The sequence below is a fragment of the Bufo bufo genome, chromosome 2 (assembly GCF_905171765.1).
Source record: "Bufo bufo chromosome 2, aBufBuf1.1, whole genome shotgun sequence".
In the NCBI taxonomy this organism is placed as follows: domain Eukaryota; kingdom Metazoa; phylum Chordata; class Amphibia; order Anura; family Bufonidae; genus Bufo; species Bufo bufo.
In genome coordinates, this window is record NC_053390.1 from 388,104,952 (window position 1) to 388,123,468 (window position 18,517).

The window sequence follows — 18,517 nt, forward strand, 5'->3', positions numbered from 1 at the left end:
GTTCAGTGTAAGTAAAATACAGTACAGAACAATATATATTGTTCTGTACTGTATTATACAGACACCAGACCCACTGGATCTTCAAGAACCAAGTGGGTCTGGGTCACAAAAATGTAAAAAAAAGTTAAGATAAAAAAAAAAACATTTATCACTGAATAAAAATTAAAAAAATAAAATAAACTACACATATTAGGTATCGCCGCGTCCGTAACGACCTGATCTATAAAATGGTCATGTTACTTTCCCCGCACGGTGAACGCCATAAAAATAAAAAAATAAAAACTATGAGAAAATTGAAATTTTGCCCACCTTACTTCCCAAAAAAGGTAATAAAAGTGATCAAAAAAGTCGCATGTACGCCAAAATAGTACCAATCAAACCGTCATCTCATCCCGCAAAAAATGAGACCCTACTCAAGATAATCGCCCAAAAGCTGAAAAAACTATGGCTCTTAGACTATGGAGACACTAAAACATGATTTTTTTTTTTTCAAAAATGAACTCATTCTGTAAAACTTACATAAATAAAAAAAAAGTATACATATTAGGTATCGCCGCGTCCGTATCGACCGGCTCTATAAAAATATCACATGACCTAACCCCTCAGATGACCACCGTAAAAAAATAAAAATAAAAACAGTGTAAAAAAAGCCATTTTTTGCCATCTTACGTCACAAAAAGTGTAATAGCAAGCGATCAAAAAATCATATGCACCCCAAAATAGTGCCAATCAAACCGTCATCTCATCCCGCAAAAAATGAGACCCTACTCAAGATAATCGCCCAAAAACTGAAAAAACTATGGCTCTTAGAATATGGAGACACTAAAACATTTTTTTGGTTTTAAAAATGAAGTTATTGTATAAAACTTACATAAATAAAAAAAAATGTATACATATTAGGTATCGCCGCGTCCGCGACAACCTGCTCTATAAAATGACCACATGATCTAACCTGTCAGATGAATGTTGTAAATAACAAAAAAAAAAAACGTGCCAAAAAAGCTATTTCTTGTTACCTTGCTGCACAAAAAGTGTAATATAGAGCAACCAAAAATCATATGTACCCTAAACTAGTACCAACAAAACTGCCACCCTATCCCGTAGTTTCTAAAATGGGGTCACTTTTTTGGAGTTTCTACTCTAGGGGTGCATCAGGGGGGCTTCAAATGGGACATGGTGTCCAAAAAAACAGTCTAGCAAAACCTGCCTTCCAAAAACCGTATGGAATTCCTTTCCTTCTGCGCCCTGCCGTGTGCCCGTACAGCGGTTTACGACCACATATGGGGTGTTTCTGTAAACTACAGAATTAGGGCCATAAATAATGAGTTGTGTTTGGCTGTTAACCCTTGCTTTGTAACTGGAAAAAAAATATTAAAATGGAAAATCTGCCAAAAATGTGAAATTTTGAAATTGTGTCTCTATTTTCCATTAAATCTTGTGCAACACCTAAAGGGTTAACAAAGTTTGTAAAATCAGTTTTGAATAGCTTGAGGGGTGTAGTTTCTTAGATGGGGTCACTTTTATGGAGTTTCTACTCTAGGGGTGCATCAGGGGGGCTTCAAATGGGACATGGTGTCAAAAAACCAGTCCAGCAAAATCTGGCTTCCAAAAACCAAACCGCGCACCTTTCACTCTACGCCCTACTGTGTGCCCGTACAGTAGTTTACGGCCACATATGGGGTGTTTCTGTAAACGGCAGAGTCAGGGCAATAAAGATACAATCTTGTTTGGCTGTTAACCCTTGCTTTGTTAGTGGAAAAAATGGGTTAAAATTGAAAATTAGGCAAAAAAATGAAATTCTCAAATTTCATCCCCATTTGCCAATAACTCTTGTGCAACACCTAAAGGGTTAACGACGTATGTAAAATCAGTTTTGAATACCTTGAGGGGTGTAGTTTCTTAGATGGGGTCACTTTTAGGGAGTTTCTCCTCTTGGGGTGCATCAGGGGGCTTCAAATGGGACATGGTGTCAAAAAACCAGTCCATAAAAATCAGCCTTCCAAAAACCATATGGTGCACCTTTCACTCTACGCCCCGCTGTGTGGCCGTACAGTAGTTTACGGCCACATATTGGGTGTTTCTGTAAACGGCAGAGTCAGGGCAATAAAGATACAATCTTGTTTGGCTGTTAACCCTTGCTTTGTTAGTGGAAAAAATGGGTTAAAATGAAAAATTTGACAAAAATATGAAATTCTCAAATTTCCTCCCCATTTGCCAATAACTCTTGTGCAACACCTAAAGGGTTAATAATGTATGCAAAATCAGTTTTGAATACCTTGAGGGGTGTAGTTTCTTAGATGGGGTCATTTTTGGGTGGTTTCTATTATGTAAGCCTCGCAAAGTGACTTCAGACCTGAACTGGTCGCTAAAAATTGAGTTTTTGTAAATTTCTGAAAAATTTCAAGATTTGCTTCTAAACTTCTAAGCCTTATAACATCCCCAAAAAATAAAATATCATTCCCAAAACAATTCAAACATGAAGTAGACATATGGGGAATGTAAAGTCATCACAATTTTTTGGGGTATTACTATGTATTACAGAAGTAGAGAAACTGAAACTTTGAAATTTGCTAATTTTTTTCAAATTTTTGGTAAATTAGGTATTTTTTTGTGCAAAAAAAATAATTTTTTTGACTTCATTTTACCAGTGTCATGAAGTACAATATGTGACGAAAAAACAATCTCAGAATGGCCTGGATAAGTCAAAGCGTTTTAAAGTTATGAGCACTTAAAGTGACACTGGTCAGATTTGCAAAAAATGGCCTGGTCCTTAAGGTGAAAATGAGCCCGGTCCTTAAGGGGTTAATATAAATATTAAAACACAAAAAAAAAGTGTGATGAACATAAGTATAGGATGGATAAATATGATGGATACACACAATAAGATCTTGCGAGAGATAAGAGAGTTCTTCGATATGATATGGGAGACTGCTAAGGCCTTTATTAGAGGGATTATTACAAAGTATACAGTAATATATAAGAAAGGAATAAGGGAGAAAATAACAAAATTGGAAGGTGAGGCGGAAAAAATATGAAAACTACATTGCAAACCCTACAGATAAAAACTATACTCTCTGGATAGAGAAGGCTTCTGAACTAAAAGATGAATTGTTCTTATTGGCAGAACAACAAAAAGAAACCCATGTAAGGAATAACTATATTTATGCACATACCCCTGGGAAAAAATTTGCGGCCTTGGTAGCGACCCAAACAAAAAAGAATAAGTATATCCACAATACATCAACAAGTTAATACAGTCACCATTATAAATAACCTAGCAGGTGATATGTCCTACGCTTCCATCCTATTTTTAACTGTTGGCAACATACATATAGTACCCTTCCCCCTGCAGATATGGTTATGATCCAAAATAGCTGGTAGTTTGTGTTACTGGAAAATGTGTGTATTTGTTTTCCATGTTTAACCACAATTGGATGTGTTGCTTTAATTACGGGTTTTCCTGAATGACTTTAGATGCTGCTGTGTCAGTAGGAACACCCCCACCCCCCACTGTGGTGATGCCATCTGCTTCTTATTCCAGGCCCTAGTCTTGGCTTCAGGCCAGTACTGTCAAGGCCGCAGCTTAGTTTGCAGTATAAAAATGTGCAAGCTTCCAAATAAATACCAACTGCTACTTGTTAGAAAGATATCAATAAAGAAACCATGATGGAGCAAAATAAAAATGAACATTATGTCCCTTCCTGTTCACGGTACGCAACATACTGCAATCCAAAGTGGCAAAACATTTCCCTGAAGGAATCCTTTTTATATCCCTTTCTTCCTCCCTTTTCTAGGGCTTAGAGCAGGAATGGCCACAGAGTAGATGGTCTACCATTTAAAGGAAATGTATTGTCAGAAAACCATTAGTTTTTCTAGAAAAAGAAAAAGGATTTGTTTTAATCCCAATACGGGTTATTTTGAGCATCAGTTGTGCTCAGTTTGTATCCAGTTAAATTTATTTTTGACAAGAGAAAAAGTGCTGAACAAGCCTGTGTAAAATTGTCCCCATACAAATACTGTATGTTACTCTTCCCCCAGGTTCATGTACAGGTGGTAGAGAGAGGAGGATCTGTGTCTCTCCTCCTCTCTCTGAATCCTGTCGGCATGTGTCCCCTGACCCCCCTCCATGCTGGCTGGTGTCATACAGTAGCTGGCTAAAAGGGAGACCATTTAAAGTCGCTATATCCAGTGGCACTATTAGAGTGCAAACTTTGGATCGGGTCACCCCCCACGCTGTGCCGGGTCGCACCCTCTGTGTTCGCAATTGTTACACCCCTGGTCCCTGATCCCCCGGTAATGTCTCCCGCTGCCCCAGCAGGTAGTGCCCCCCACTGCCCCAGTATTTTCCCCCACTGCTCCCGGTAATGTCCCCCACTGCCCCCAGTAGTGCCCTCTACACAGGGGCATAACAATCTCGGTCACAGAGGGTGCAACCTTGACCGGGCCCGGCGGGGGGAGAGGCCATCTGCGCTCACATGTAACGGGGCCTGACATTTTCACTGTACTTAATGCCTGGCCCTGTCAGAGAGCTCAGCTCACCTGCATAAGCACTCCAGCATCAGGCCCCGGCGCTGCCCTACTAAAACTAGACACAAATTAAGTAGGTGGGCGGAGCCTAAACCCTGAAAAACAAGAATAAAAAAACATAACATGCTAATTAAAGTTTGGCTATAGCAGCTTCTGCATGGACATCTGCCAGCTACTACAGAGAGCAGTTTTAGCAGATATCCTGCAGTCAGTTCCTCCTTTCTCCCAGCCCCTCCATCTTTGGCTGGGGACCGACTCTGAACTAGCATGACCTCACCATCAAATCAGGAAGTCCAAGGAAGGGACGGGGCTTAACACCCATTAACGTAAATCCACAGAACACTGTGAAAAGTGATAGAAACTGCAAAAATTCAACAGCTTCTTACACACCCCCTTTCTCTATGTGTGCAGGTATTCTATACAGTACCAGGTGAAAGACCCTACAGAAAGTGTCACTCATCTCTGAATGTCAAGTTTTTCTGTATAAACAGAAAGGATTTCTTACTGGCTTGTGGAGCTGTACACCCTGTCCATATAATGTTATCCTTACATTTTGCAAATATCCCAACTTTCCGAGGATCTTAAAAGTCAAATCTGTCTAGCTCTGGCACTATTTGGGATTGAGGACAGGGATTTATCTTGGTAAATTTGTATTCTGCGGTCTCCTTTTTAGCTCCACATGAATATAACCCCCTTTTCCTGGACATTGAAAGGCAATCTGCATAACTGACACGATAGAGTGAGGTTGGGAATTAATCTTGGTAGATTTAGTATTCTTCAGTCTATTACATGGTGGTAACAGAACTCTCCTGGGAGCCTGAAAGGAAAGTCTACCTAGCTATGGCACGGTTGAGAAGTGGGTAGGGGGATTTATCTTGGTAGATTTAGTAGTTCAATGTCTCTATTACAGTTTCACATTGTTGTAACCCAGCTCTCCCAGGATCTTGGAAGGCAAATCTGCCTAGCTATGGCACTATTTGTAAGTTATTTAGGGAGATTTAGCATTTAGCAGGCCTTATTACAGGTCCATATAATTTGTTAACCAGCTTTCCCGGGACCATGAATGACAAATCTGTCTAGCTATGCTACAGTATGGAGGATTTGTCAATGGGATTCTTACTAAGCTTTGACAAGCACATCCAGCTAGGTTTTCTACAATACTGCGGATTTACCAGTTCATTAAAGGATAATTGTCATATTATTATATTTTTTTTAAGTATTGGATTGTGGTGATTAATATCACCTTGGTGGCCCTATTTCAACTTTTCACTGTGTATTCAATTACCCCTTAATTCCACAGTTTTGTTCCCTGTACTGCCTACTTTTACCTGTGCTTAAAATAGGGTTGCTAGGCATGGTCCGTCTATCTGTTGAAGGACGGAGGAAGCAGGCAGCGTGCAAGGTCACATTACTGACAGCCAGGGACTGTAAGTAAATGATTAAAGCCAGGTCCTCCCCAGCAGCTGATAACAGTGCCTGGGCTGTGTGCACTTCTCCCTGTCCCTGCGCTTGGCAGACGCTCCCTCACTCAGCAGAGCTGGAGAATGCAGAGTTGGAGCAGCGCACAACAGGGAAGGGAGATCTGCCATCTGCTCAGTGTATAAATGAAAGCAACATGTGGTAAGAGGACCCCTTTGTGCTGCAAGAGATTAACCCTTTAGGGGGAGGGCTCTGGTTACTGACACTTTTGGGGGGCTATTGTTACTGGCTAGTGAGGGCAGGCGGGATTAGCCTCAGGGTGAGGGCAGTGGCGGCCATCTTAACTGAATAGTGAAATTGCAGTTTTATGCAGACTGGTTGCTAAGGGCTGAATCTTATTAAATATGGGGTAAGTCAGTCTTAGGGCTCATTCAGACGGCCGTATGCTGTCCGCAAAAATACTGAATGCTATCCGTTTTTTTGCGGATCCGCAAAAAAAATGAAACATGTCCTATACTTGTCCATGAAAATCAGGACATGGCCCCATTGAAGTCTATGGGTCCGCAAAAATACTGAATGCTATCCGTTTTTTTGCAGATCCGTTTTTTTGCGGATCCGCAAAAAAACGGATAGCATTCAGTATTTTTGCGGACAGCATACGGCCGTCTGAATGAGCCCTAATAGTAACTGATTCTGGAATATCATGTTATTAGTAACTACATATATGAAAATTGAAATTAGGATCTAAATGTGACAGTTATCCTTTAACAGGATGATCTGGCATTCTGCAGTCTGGGAAAGTTGGGTAATGATCTCTGTGAGGTGGTGATGGAGGCATATTGGTTGCATAAAATGCATACAATGCTGCCCTAATACATTATGTTACTCTATTATACATATAGTACCAGGGAAACATAATCTGCATGGTGTTGTCACCTTTTCCAGGACTCTGAACAGCAAGTTGGTCTAGCTGTATAAAGGGATTTATCGCTATATACCGTATATACTCGAGTATAAGCCGAGCCCCTAATTTTACCCCCCAAAAATGGGAAAAATGATTGACTCGAGTATAAGACTAGGGTGGGAAATGCAGCTATAATGCAGAGTGTATGTGTATATAATCCACACACTCTACATTATATACACACACACTCTGCATTAAATACAGGGAGCCATCCACAGATCTCCCCCCTAAACAGTGCCATCCACAGATCCCCCCTAAACAGTGCCATCCACAGATCCCCCCTAAACAGTGCCATCCACAGATCCCCCCTAAACAGTGCCATCCACAGATCCCCCCTAAACAGTGCCATCCACAGATCCCCCCTAAACAGTGCCATCCACAGATCCCCCCTAAACAGTGCCATCCACAGATCCCCCCTAAACAGTGCCATCCACAGATCCCCCCTAAACAGTGCCATCCACAGATCCCCCCTACAGTGCCATCCACAGATCCCCCCTACAGTGCCATCCACAGATCCCCCTACAGTGCCATCCACAGATCCCCCTAAACAGTGCCATCCACAGATCCCCCCTAAACAGTGCCATCCACAGATCCCCCCTAAACAGTGCCATCCACAGATCCCCCCTAAACAGTGCCATCCACAGATCCCCCCTAAACAGTGCCATCCACAGATCCCCCCTAAACAGTGCCATCCACAGATCCCCCCTAAACAGTGCCATCCACAGATCCCCCCTAAACAGTGCCATCCACAGATCCCCCCTAAACAGTGCCATCCACAGATCCCCCCTAAACAGTGCCATCCACAGATCCCCCCTACAGTGCCATCCACAGATCCCCCCTACAGTGCCATCCACAGATCCCCCTACAGTGCCATCCACAGATCCCCCTACAGTGCCATCCACAGATCCCCCTCCCCGACGCTCACAGCAGTATATTTAAACTAATCAGTAACCTTTAACTTTGGATACGGTATCTTACTTTGTCTTTGCTTCGGTAATACAGGCAGTGCGGGGAGCGGCGCTCACTCACTGACGTCACGCGCCTGCTCCCACTAGGCGGCGCAGGCGCGTGACGTCAGTGAGTGAGCGCCGCCCCCCGCACTGCCTGCTATTACCGGAGCTAAGACCTAGACTCGAGTATAAGACGAGGAGGCTTTTTGAGCACAAAAATATGTGCCAAAAAACTCGTCTTATACTCGAGTATATACGGTAACTAAGCCAATTTGGAATCCAGCAGTCTGAGAAAGCTGGGTAACAACCTCTGCAGAGATGTAAGGCCTCTTTCACATGAGTGATACAGATTGTTCAGGAAAAAACTGATGGTTTTGCACACAAGTTGAATCTTTTTTTTATTTTATTGCATTCAGTGTGTGAATTCTTTCCATCTGGATTGTATCCGTCTTGTATGCATTTTCACACACATCTCCTAGCAACCATGAGTGAAAAACACATTGCATCCGGATGCCTTCCGTTTTTCACACAATCCCCATTCAGTTTTATGGAGCCAGAGCTGTGTGAAAAATGCATAATATAGAACATGCTGCAATTTTTCCTGGAGGCAAAGATGATGCATTAAGAGCGACGGTCATGTACACAGACCCATTGAAATAAATGGGTCAGGATTTAGTCCGGATGGTATGCGTTTGCTACATGCATCGCATTTAGACGGAAAACTCTCTTGTGTGAGAGCTTTAATGGAGGCCACACTTGATACATGCAATCTGTATATATTATATCCATAAATATAATATCAGGACAACTGTTGGTATATACAGTATAAGTAGTTTGTTGAAAAGGAAATCTGCACAATTACTGTATGTAGTTAAGTAAGGAATTATCACTTCATAACTAGGCAGATTAGCTATTCAACTTTATGTACTAATGCTAGCACTATGTATATACAACAGCTGTTTCTACTGGCACTAAAGCCCTCACTGTTGCTAAATATATTTTGTATTATTAGTAACTAGGAGATTCCTTCCAACAAAATGGGCACACTCACTGTGTAGCCAAAAACTGCAGCCTAAACCCAGCTCCCTCCTAAACTTCCTGACTCATGTTAACTAGCGTCAGAGGAGGGATAAGACATGGCTGCATCCTAAGAGAAGAATACCCTGCTTTTCTCTTTTATCTTTTAATGGTCTTCAAATGTGATATCTGACAAAACAAGAACAAGTCAAATAAGGAGATTGTTACAATTCGTTTTTGCATGAATTCTGTGTTTAGTTTCATTTTAAAGCTGTGAATCTCATCTTTAAAAGTAGACCTGGTTCTGCTATACAGCCTGAGGCATAGCTGTAAGTAGCAAGGGTGTATCTCATATGACCTTGGCTACTGAAGTGCCACCTTGTGAGAGAGCATGAGATGCGTTCTCGGCAGGGAAAGGGTTAATAACTTTAACTGTTAATTGGCAAAACATGTTTCAATTGAGATGAGAATGGAAGTTCCAGTTTCATAGGTGCTTTGCCCATTAAATAAAAGCCTGGTTATTGGCAATTCTGTTCTTCTCATGAAAAATTGGTTAGTGTGAACCATGCTTCAATACAAACAACTTTCATGAAAAGTGTTACAGGGATGCATGAAGCTGGACAAGGCTACAAAAGACTTGGGTGTACCTCAATTAAAGTTTAGACAAATTATCTTCAAATGTTCAGGACTGTTGCCACTCTCCCTACAAGTGGGTTATCTTGTGTAGATCACTCCAAGAGCACAACAGTTAGTTCTCGAACAGTTGAGAAAGAAAATGTTGTTATGATCAGCGGGTGTAGAACCTTTGTGTCAGTCAACCAGTTTGACTTTGGGGTAATCCTAAGGGCATTATTTTGGCAGTCTCCTGGTATTCACTCTTTAACCCCTATACAGCGATCTGGATTTTGCATCAGGGAGCCATTAGGCTCTACCTCTTGGAGTTGTCCCAGTGTCCCACTAGGGTCAGAGATGCCGGTTCATAGCACCAGGGAAACAGGCAAATTCTTAGGGCTCTTTCACACTTGCGTTCTTGTCTTCCGGCATAGAGTTCTGTCGTCGGGGCTCTATGCCGGAAGAATCCTGATCAGGATTATCCTAATGCATTCTGAATGGAGAGAAATCCGTTCAGGATGCATCAGGATGTCTTCAGTTCCGGAACGGAACGTTTTTTGGCCGGAGAAAATACCGCAGCATGCTGCGCTTTTTGCTCCGGCCAAAAATCCGGAACACTTGCCGCAAGGCCGGATTCGGAATTAATGCCCATTGAAAGGCATTGATCCGGATCCGGCCTTAAGCTAAACGTCGTTTCGGCGCATTGCCGGACCCGACATTTAGCTTTTTCTGAATGGTTACTACTGCTCCCCCGCTCCCCACTACTACTATGGCAGCCAGGACTTTAATAGCGTCCTGGGTGCCATAGTAACACTGAAAGCATTTGGAAGACGGTTCCGTCTTCAAATGCTTTCAGTACACTTGCGTTTTTCCGGATCCGGTGTGTAATTCCGGCAAGTGGAGTACACGCTGGATCCGGACAACGCAAGTGTGAAAGAGCCCTTAGTCAGTATCAGTCCGAAGGTCAGGGCAGGCAGCACAGTGATCACTCATGGGTCAAGTCAGGAGTCAGACGGTCAGAATCTGCAAATCAGGCAGAAGCCAATACACACGCGGAGGAACAGATACAGAACACCTTTGCAGATGCACCCAGGATTTAGAGGAGGAAAGTAAGAAGAATTTTTTTTTTTCATCACACCACAGATCAGACCCCCAAATCAGACCCTTATTCATCATCAGACCTCTGATCAGACCCCAAAAATCAGATGCCCAAGATCCATTAGACCTCATATCAGGCCCTCATCAGACCCGTAAGCTCTGGATTAGACCCCCGCAGCCTTCATCAGCCTCAGATCAGACCCCCATCAGCCTCAGATCAGACCCCCCCAGCTTCCATGAGACCCCCATCAGCCTCAGATCAGACCCCCATGTGACCCCCTCCGGTTTCCATCAGACCCCCATCAGCCTCAGATTAGACCCCCATCAGCCTCAGATCAGACCCCCCCATCTTCCACCAGCCTCAGATCAGACCCCCATGTGACCCCCTCCGGTTTCCATCAGACCCCTATCAGCCTCAGATCAGACCTCCATCAGACCTCAGAACAGACCCCTATCAGCCTCAGGTGAGACCTCAGATCAGACTTTAAAAACATAAATAAATAAACTTACCTTGATTCGTCCGGATGGCGCTTGCTACTCTCCAGATCCAGGACTGACCACTCCCTGCTCTTCTTCTGGCCCATGCTACACTGTCTCCTAACATCGCACAGTGTAAGATCATAATGCACACCTATGTGCACTACTTCCTGATGCTGTATGCAGTCAGGACACAGTGTAGCACAGCACCCGGAAGAAGACCAGGAAGGGTGAGTAGAGCCAGCCCTCCTTCACTGCTCTACATGACTCCTGTGTGCTGATGACTGCTTCCATAATGAAAGCAGTCATTAGCATTCGGAATATAAGACGCACTGCCATTTCCCCTTTTGGGGGGGAAAAAGTGTGTCTTATAGTCAGAAAAATACAGTAACCACTGGTGGCCAGTCATAGGGTGGCGATAATCAGGGTGTGCGTGCTAGCCCTTTAAGAGCCAGGATCGCACACCCTACAGGCAGAATGGAGGGGCTGGCAGACAGAAGGGCAGGAGGCAGCCTGCAGAGGAACCGAGGATCCCGGTGTGGTTGACAGCTGATCCACTGTACGAGACAACGATGCATAGCAGAGTTTGTGTGAATCCATGGAACAGTCCAAAGGCCAGGGCAGGTAGCACAGGGTCAGTACGGTGATCAGGCATGCATCAGGTCAGAAGAAAGAGGGTCAGAATCTGGCAAATGTCATAAACAGGCGGATGAACAGATACAGAGCTCTTATCAGGAACTAGTAAGCTAGGCACCTATTTCTCAGGCACCTTTCTCTATGGAAAGATGCCTTAAGTAACCACAAGTGGCCAGCCATGGTCTGGTGAGAATTATGTAAAACAAAAAGGAAAAAAAGAGGAAGTTAGTTCAACCACTAAGGGACCAGGATGAATCCCTAGAGTGTGTGAAAACGGGCGCCGAGAATGGTGGTAAGGGTGATAAAGCAAAGGTCTAACTGAAACAAGGAAGGCGGCTAAAATAGTGTCCAATAAAGGCACTCAAACAACAGTGAGATAGGAGAAAAAGGAGATGATGAGCTGATGGGGTTCAACTGACCAAGGGGTGGGGGAAGAGGAGGAGGGTAGGAAAGCGCCAATCCAAGCTGAGAGGAGGGTGAGGTAGTACTGTCCCGGTAGTTGAGTAGTACACAGCAAAGGGATTATTATGACAAAACGGTCCCAAAGTCCACTAGTGTGTGGCGGGAAGTCTCAAATAATACATATGTGGCATATATAAAATTGTATTAGTTCACCGTCATGTTATAATAAAATATAAAAATATAAAGAGTGGTATTGATTTGACACAATGTAGATTAAAAATGGATGTATGACATCCAACAAATACATTAGGTTAAAATGGATTGATAACCTCCAACAAAGCACTTACTTCACTGGGGGGCCGTCAACAGGATAAGCACATAACACCTGTGACGAGTACACCCCCGGCCAGGATCGCTTGTAGAATCACAGTGAATGATGGCAGCAGGACAACAGCGCTTCTAATCAAATCACCTTTAATTAATATGTGGCTCAACGCGTTTCGGGGATAGAGGTTTCCCCTTCTTCAGGAGCAAGTGTAATAAAATAATGTTAACATACCAGACATATATATACACAAACAAAGTACCTAGCAATTAGTGAAATTGGCGCGTTACTATCCGCAAACGGAAGTCTTGAGGCGTCACTTCCGGTCAGTGGAACGCACTCTGCGTTCCATTGGAATTTGAATTTTCATACAAGAACAATGGTACAAAAGGATGAAACACCGTGGGCAATGTGGTGTGACATGGCCGGCGGTGAGCTCTCACCCCTATGACAGTATTAATATTAATATTTATGTAGTCCCCCGGATGTATTGCAAGCGATTGTGGGGCGTCACCCAAAGGGTTCTAAGGCGTGTATTGGAGGGGAGGGGCAAGGCGGTCACGCGCACTTCCTCCCAGTGGGACGCATGCCCCTGGTGTAACGCAAGGGTAGGTGGGCGGGTCTTGATCAGGACTCAGTGCGCCGGCTCTGGCCAGCGTATCGAGGAAAGCCAGATGAGTACGGGATGGTTGGCAAGTAGTCACATGTACAATCATGTGATCGGGGGATGCTGGTCACATGACCGGGATGATGCTATCGATGTATACTTGCTGGAAGCTGATAGATATATAAATGGACAATATTCATAGGTAATTGATGCATACCCATTGATAGGTAGGGGGTACATAGAGGCCGATATAAACATGACAAAAACATGATAAATAGATATGTATACATAAAAATGCGTGTGTATAGATATGTGCTAATAGGTGGGACAGATAAAAAAAAAAAGTAGATGTACATAAACAGTAAAAAGAATGAATAAACAAATAAATATACAGTGGGGGAAATAATTATTTGACCCCTCACTGATTTTGTAAGTTTGTCCAATGACAAAGAAATGAAAAGTCTCAGAACAGTATCATTTCAATGGTAGGTTTATTGTAACAGTGGCAGATAGCACATCAAAAGGAAAATCGAAAAAATAACTTTAAATAAAAGATAGCAACTGATTTGCATTTCATTGAGTGAAATAAGTATTTGAACCCTCTAACAAAAAAAGACTTAATACTTGGTGGAAAAACCCTTGTTTGCAAGCACAGAGGTCAAACGTTTCTTGTAATTGATGACCAAGTTTGCGCACATTTTAGGAGGAATGTTGGTCCACTCCTCTTTGCAGATCATCTCTAAATCCCTAAGGTTTCGAGGCTGTCTCTGTGCAACTCTGAGCTTGAGCTCCCTCCATAGGTTTTCGATTGGATTAAGGTCCAGAGACTGACTAGGCCACTCCATGACCTTAATGTGCTTCTTCTTGAGCCACTCCTTTGTTGCCTTTGCTGTATGTTTTGGGTCATTGTCGTGCTGGAACACCCATCCACGACCCATTTTCAGTTTCCTGGCAGAGGGAAGGAGGTTGTCGCTCAGGATTTCACGATACATGGCTCCGTCCATTTTCCCGTTTATGCGAATAAGTTGTCCTGTGCCCTTAGCAGAAAAACACCCCCAAAGCAAAATGTTTCCACCCCCATGCTTGACGGTGGGGACGGTGTTTTGGGGGTCATAGGCAGCATTTTTCTTCCTCCAAACACAGCGAGTTGAGTTAATGCCAAAGAGCTCTATTTTGGTCTCATCAGACCACAGCACCTTCTCCCAGTCACTCTCTGAATCATTCAGGTGTTCATTGGCAAACTTCAGACGGGCCTGCACATGTGCCTTCCTGAGCAGGGGGACCTTGCGAGCCCTGCAGGATTTTAATCCATTGCGGTGTAATGTGTTTCCAATGGTTTTCTTGGTGACTGTGGTCCCTGCTAATTTGAGGTCATTAACTAACTCCTCCCGTGTAGTTCTAGGATGCTTTTTCACCTTTCTCAGAACCATTGACACCCCACGAGGTGAGATCTTGCGTGGAGCCCCAGAGCGAGGTCGATTGATGGTCATTTTGTGCTCCTTCCATTTTCGAACAATCGCACCAACAGTTGTCACCTTCTCTCCCAGCTTCTTGCTAATGGTTTTGTAGCCCATTCCAGCCTTGTGCAGGTCTACAATTTTGTCTCTGACATCCTTGGACAGCTCTTTGGTCTTTCCCATGTTGGAGAGTTTGGAGTCTGCTTGATTGATTGATTGATTCTGTGGACAGGTGTCTTTTATACAGGTGACTAGTTAAGACAGGTGTCCTTAATGAGGGTGACTAATTGAGTAGAAGTGTCTAACCACTCTGTGGGAGCCAGAACTCTTAATGGTTGGTAGGGGTTCAAATACTTATTTCACTCAATGAAATGCAAATCAGTTGCTATCTTTTATTTAAAGTTTTTTTTTCGATTTTCCTTTTGATGTGCTATCTGCCACTGTTACAATAAACCTACCATTGAAATGATACTGTTCTGAGACTTTTCATTTCTTTGTCATTGGACAAACTTACAAAATCAGTGAGGGGTCAAATAATTATTTCCCCCACTGTATATATATATATATATATATATATATATATATATATATATATATATATATACACATAATATAGTAATAAAGAAAAATAATATAATAAAATAATATAATAAAAGGAGAGGGGTACAGTACTTTCTGCAGATTAGGTGCTGGCTTAATTATTATCCAAGTCTCAAGGCTTATTTAAAGACTTGAGCACTGACTTATAGGATAGCTGCCTTGCAGCTGGTAGCATCCGAGGCAGAGCTTGTTAATAGCTCATTTGCATCCCTTTCTTCCTTAGTTTCCTGAAATTGTAAGAGATTAGGGGAGGGCTCACAGCATGGAACTGAAACAGCAAGTCAGGACCCAGAAGCTGTCTGTCTGTTGAGTCTTATCTGTGAGGTCTTCCCCTCTTCTATGATTTTGACAGCTGTTTATCAACTGCACTCCTATCTTTGCTCCTGACTCCCTCTGTGGCTATAGATGGGAGCATAATAGATGGTTAGGGTTGTATGAATGTGTATAAGTTTGTATTATCTGTATAAAGGTGTATGTGTGTGCATATCGAAGTATAAATGTTTCAGTGGATATAAAAAGTCTACACACCCCTGTTAAAATGTCAGGTTTCTGTGCTGTAAAAAAAGGAGACAAAGAAATCATTTCAGAACTTTTCCCACCTTTAATGTGACCTATAAACTGTACAACTCAATTGAAAAACAAACTGAAATCTTTTTGGTGGAGGGAACAAAAAAATAAAAATAATGTGGATGTATAAGTGTGCACACCCTCTTTATAACTGGGGATGTAGCTGTGTTCAGAATTAAGCAATCACATTCAAAATCATGTTAAATAGGAGTCAGCATACACCTGCCATCATTTAAAGTGCCTCTGATTAACCCCAAATAAAGTTCAGCTGCTCTAGTTGGTCTTTCCTGAAATTTTCTTAGTCGCATCCCACAGCAAAAGCCATGGTCCACAGAGCGCTTCCAAAGCATCAGAGGGATCTCATTGTTAAAAGGTATCAGTCAGGAGAAGGGTACAAAAGAATTTCCAAGGCATTAGATATACCATGCAACACAGTGAAGACAGTCATCATCAAGTGGAGAAAATATGGCACAACAGTGACATTACCAAAAACTGGCCGTCCCTCCAAAATTTATGAAAAGATGAGAAGAAAACTGGTCTGGGAGTCTACAAAGAGGCGTACAGCAACATTAAAGGAGCTGCAGGAATATCTGGCAAGTACTGGCTGTGTGGTACATGTGACAACAATCTCCCATATTCTTCATGTGTCTGGGCTATGGGGTAGAGTCGCAAGACGAAAGCCTTTTCTTACAAAGAAAAACAGCCAAGCCAGGCTACATTTTGCAAAAACACATCTGAAGTCTCCCAAAAGCTTGTGGGAAAAGGTGTTATGGTCTGATGAAACCAAGGTTGAACTTTTTGGCCATAATTCCAAAGCGACCCAAAGCATACATCCACATCAACAAAGGAATGGCTTCACCAGAAGAAGATTCAAATTTTGGAATGGCCCAGCCAGAGCCCAGACCTGAATCCGATTGAAAATCTGTGGGGTGATCTGAAGAGGGCTGTGCACAGGAACTGCCCTCGCAATCTGACAGATTTGGAGTGTTTTTACAAAGATGAGTGGGCAAATCTTGCCAAGTCAAAATGTGCTATGCTGATAGACTCATACCCAAAAAGACTAAGTGCTGTAATAAAATCAAAAGGTGCTTCAACAAAGTATTAGTTTAAGGATGTGCAACCATATTATTTTATTTTTATATTTTTTTCTTCCCTCTACCTAAAAGATTTCAGTTTGTTTTTCAATTGAGTTGTACAGTTTATAGGTCACATTAAAGGTGGAAAAAGTCCTGAAATGATTGATCTTTGTGTCATTTTTTTACATCACAGAAACCTGACATTTTAACAGAGGTGTGTAGACTTTTTATATCCACTCCCCTGTATATATATATATATATATATACATACACACAGTACAGACCAAAAGTTTAGACACACCTTCTCATTCAAAGAGTTTTCTTTATTTTCATGACTATGAAGGCATCAAAACTATGAATTAACACATGTGGAATTATATACAAACAAGTGTGAAACAACTGAAAATATGTCATATTCTAGGTTCTTCAAAGTAGCCACCTTTTGCTTTGATTACTGCTTTGCACACTCTTGGCATTCTCTTGATGAGCTTCAAGAGGTAGTCCCCTGAAATGGTCTTCCAACAGTCTTGAAGGAGTTCCCAGAGATGCTTAGCACTTGTTGGCCCTTTTGCCTTCACTCTGCGGTCCAGCTCACCCCAAACCATCTCGATTGGGTTCAGGTCCGGTGACTGTGGAGTCCAGGTCATCTGGCGCAGCACCCCATCACTCTCCTTCATGGTCAAATAGCCCTTACTTTCAAAGTTTTCCCAATTTTTCGGCTGACTGACTGACCTTCATTTCTTAAAGTAATGCTGGCCACTCGTTTTTCTTTACTTAGCTGCTTTTTTCTTGCCATAATACAAATTCTAACAGTCTATTCAGTAGGACTATCAGCTGTGTATCCACCTGACTTCTCCTCAACGCCACTGATGATCCCAACCCCATTTATAAGGCAAGAAATCCCACTTATTAAACCTGACAGGGCACACCTGTGAAGTGAAAACCATTTCAAGGGAGTACCTGTTGAAGCTCATCAAGAGAATGCCAAGAGTGTGCAAACCAGTAATCAAAGCAAAAAGGTGGCTACTTTGAAGAACCTAGAATATGACATATTTTCAGTTGTTTCACACATGTTTGTTATGTATATAATTCCACATGTGTTAATTCATAGTGTTGATGCCTTCAGTGTGAATCTACAATTTTCATAGTCATGAAAATAAAGAAAACTCTTTGAATGAGAAGGTGTGTCCAAACTTTTGGTCTGTACTGTATATACATATATTATATATATATATATATATATATTACACTAGCTGAAGGATCCGGCTTCGCATAGGTATATTTAATCTATTTTATTTAATGTTTGTGTGTGTTGTTAAAAGATACAGTATCCACTATAACAGTGACAGCACCCCGCCCCCTTAACAGTGACCTCCACAGCCCCCCACCCCTTAACACTGACCCCCTTCCACAGTGCCCCATCTCCTTAAAATGGGACCTCCACAGCAGCCCACCGCCTTAACTTTGACCTTTAAAGCAGCCTACCCCTTTAACAGTGAGTTCCACAGCACCCCACCCCCTTGACAGTGACCTCCACAGGGGCCCGCCGGACAGTCCGGCTTAAGATTATCTGTCCCCCGTCCGGCTCAGGGTCTGGACAGACACAGGGATGTCCTTTTGAACAGCTCACTCTCAGACAGCAGCACTGTGCTGTCTGAGTGTGAGCTGCAGGGAGAAAGTCACCCTCCCTCCCACCCCTGCAGCTGACAGAAGTTGATTTTTACCTTCATTTTTTCAATCTCCGTCGCCTGCGCAGTGGGAGGGGCGGGGCTTAGTGGGATCT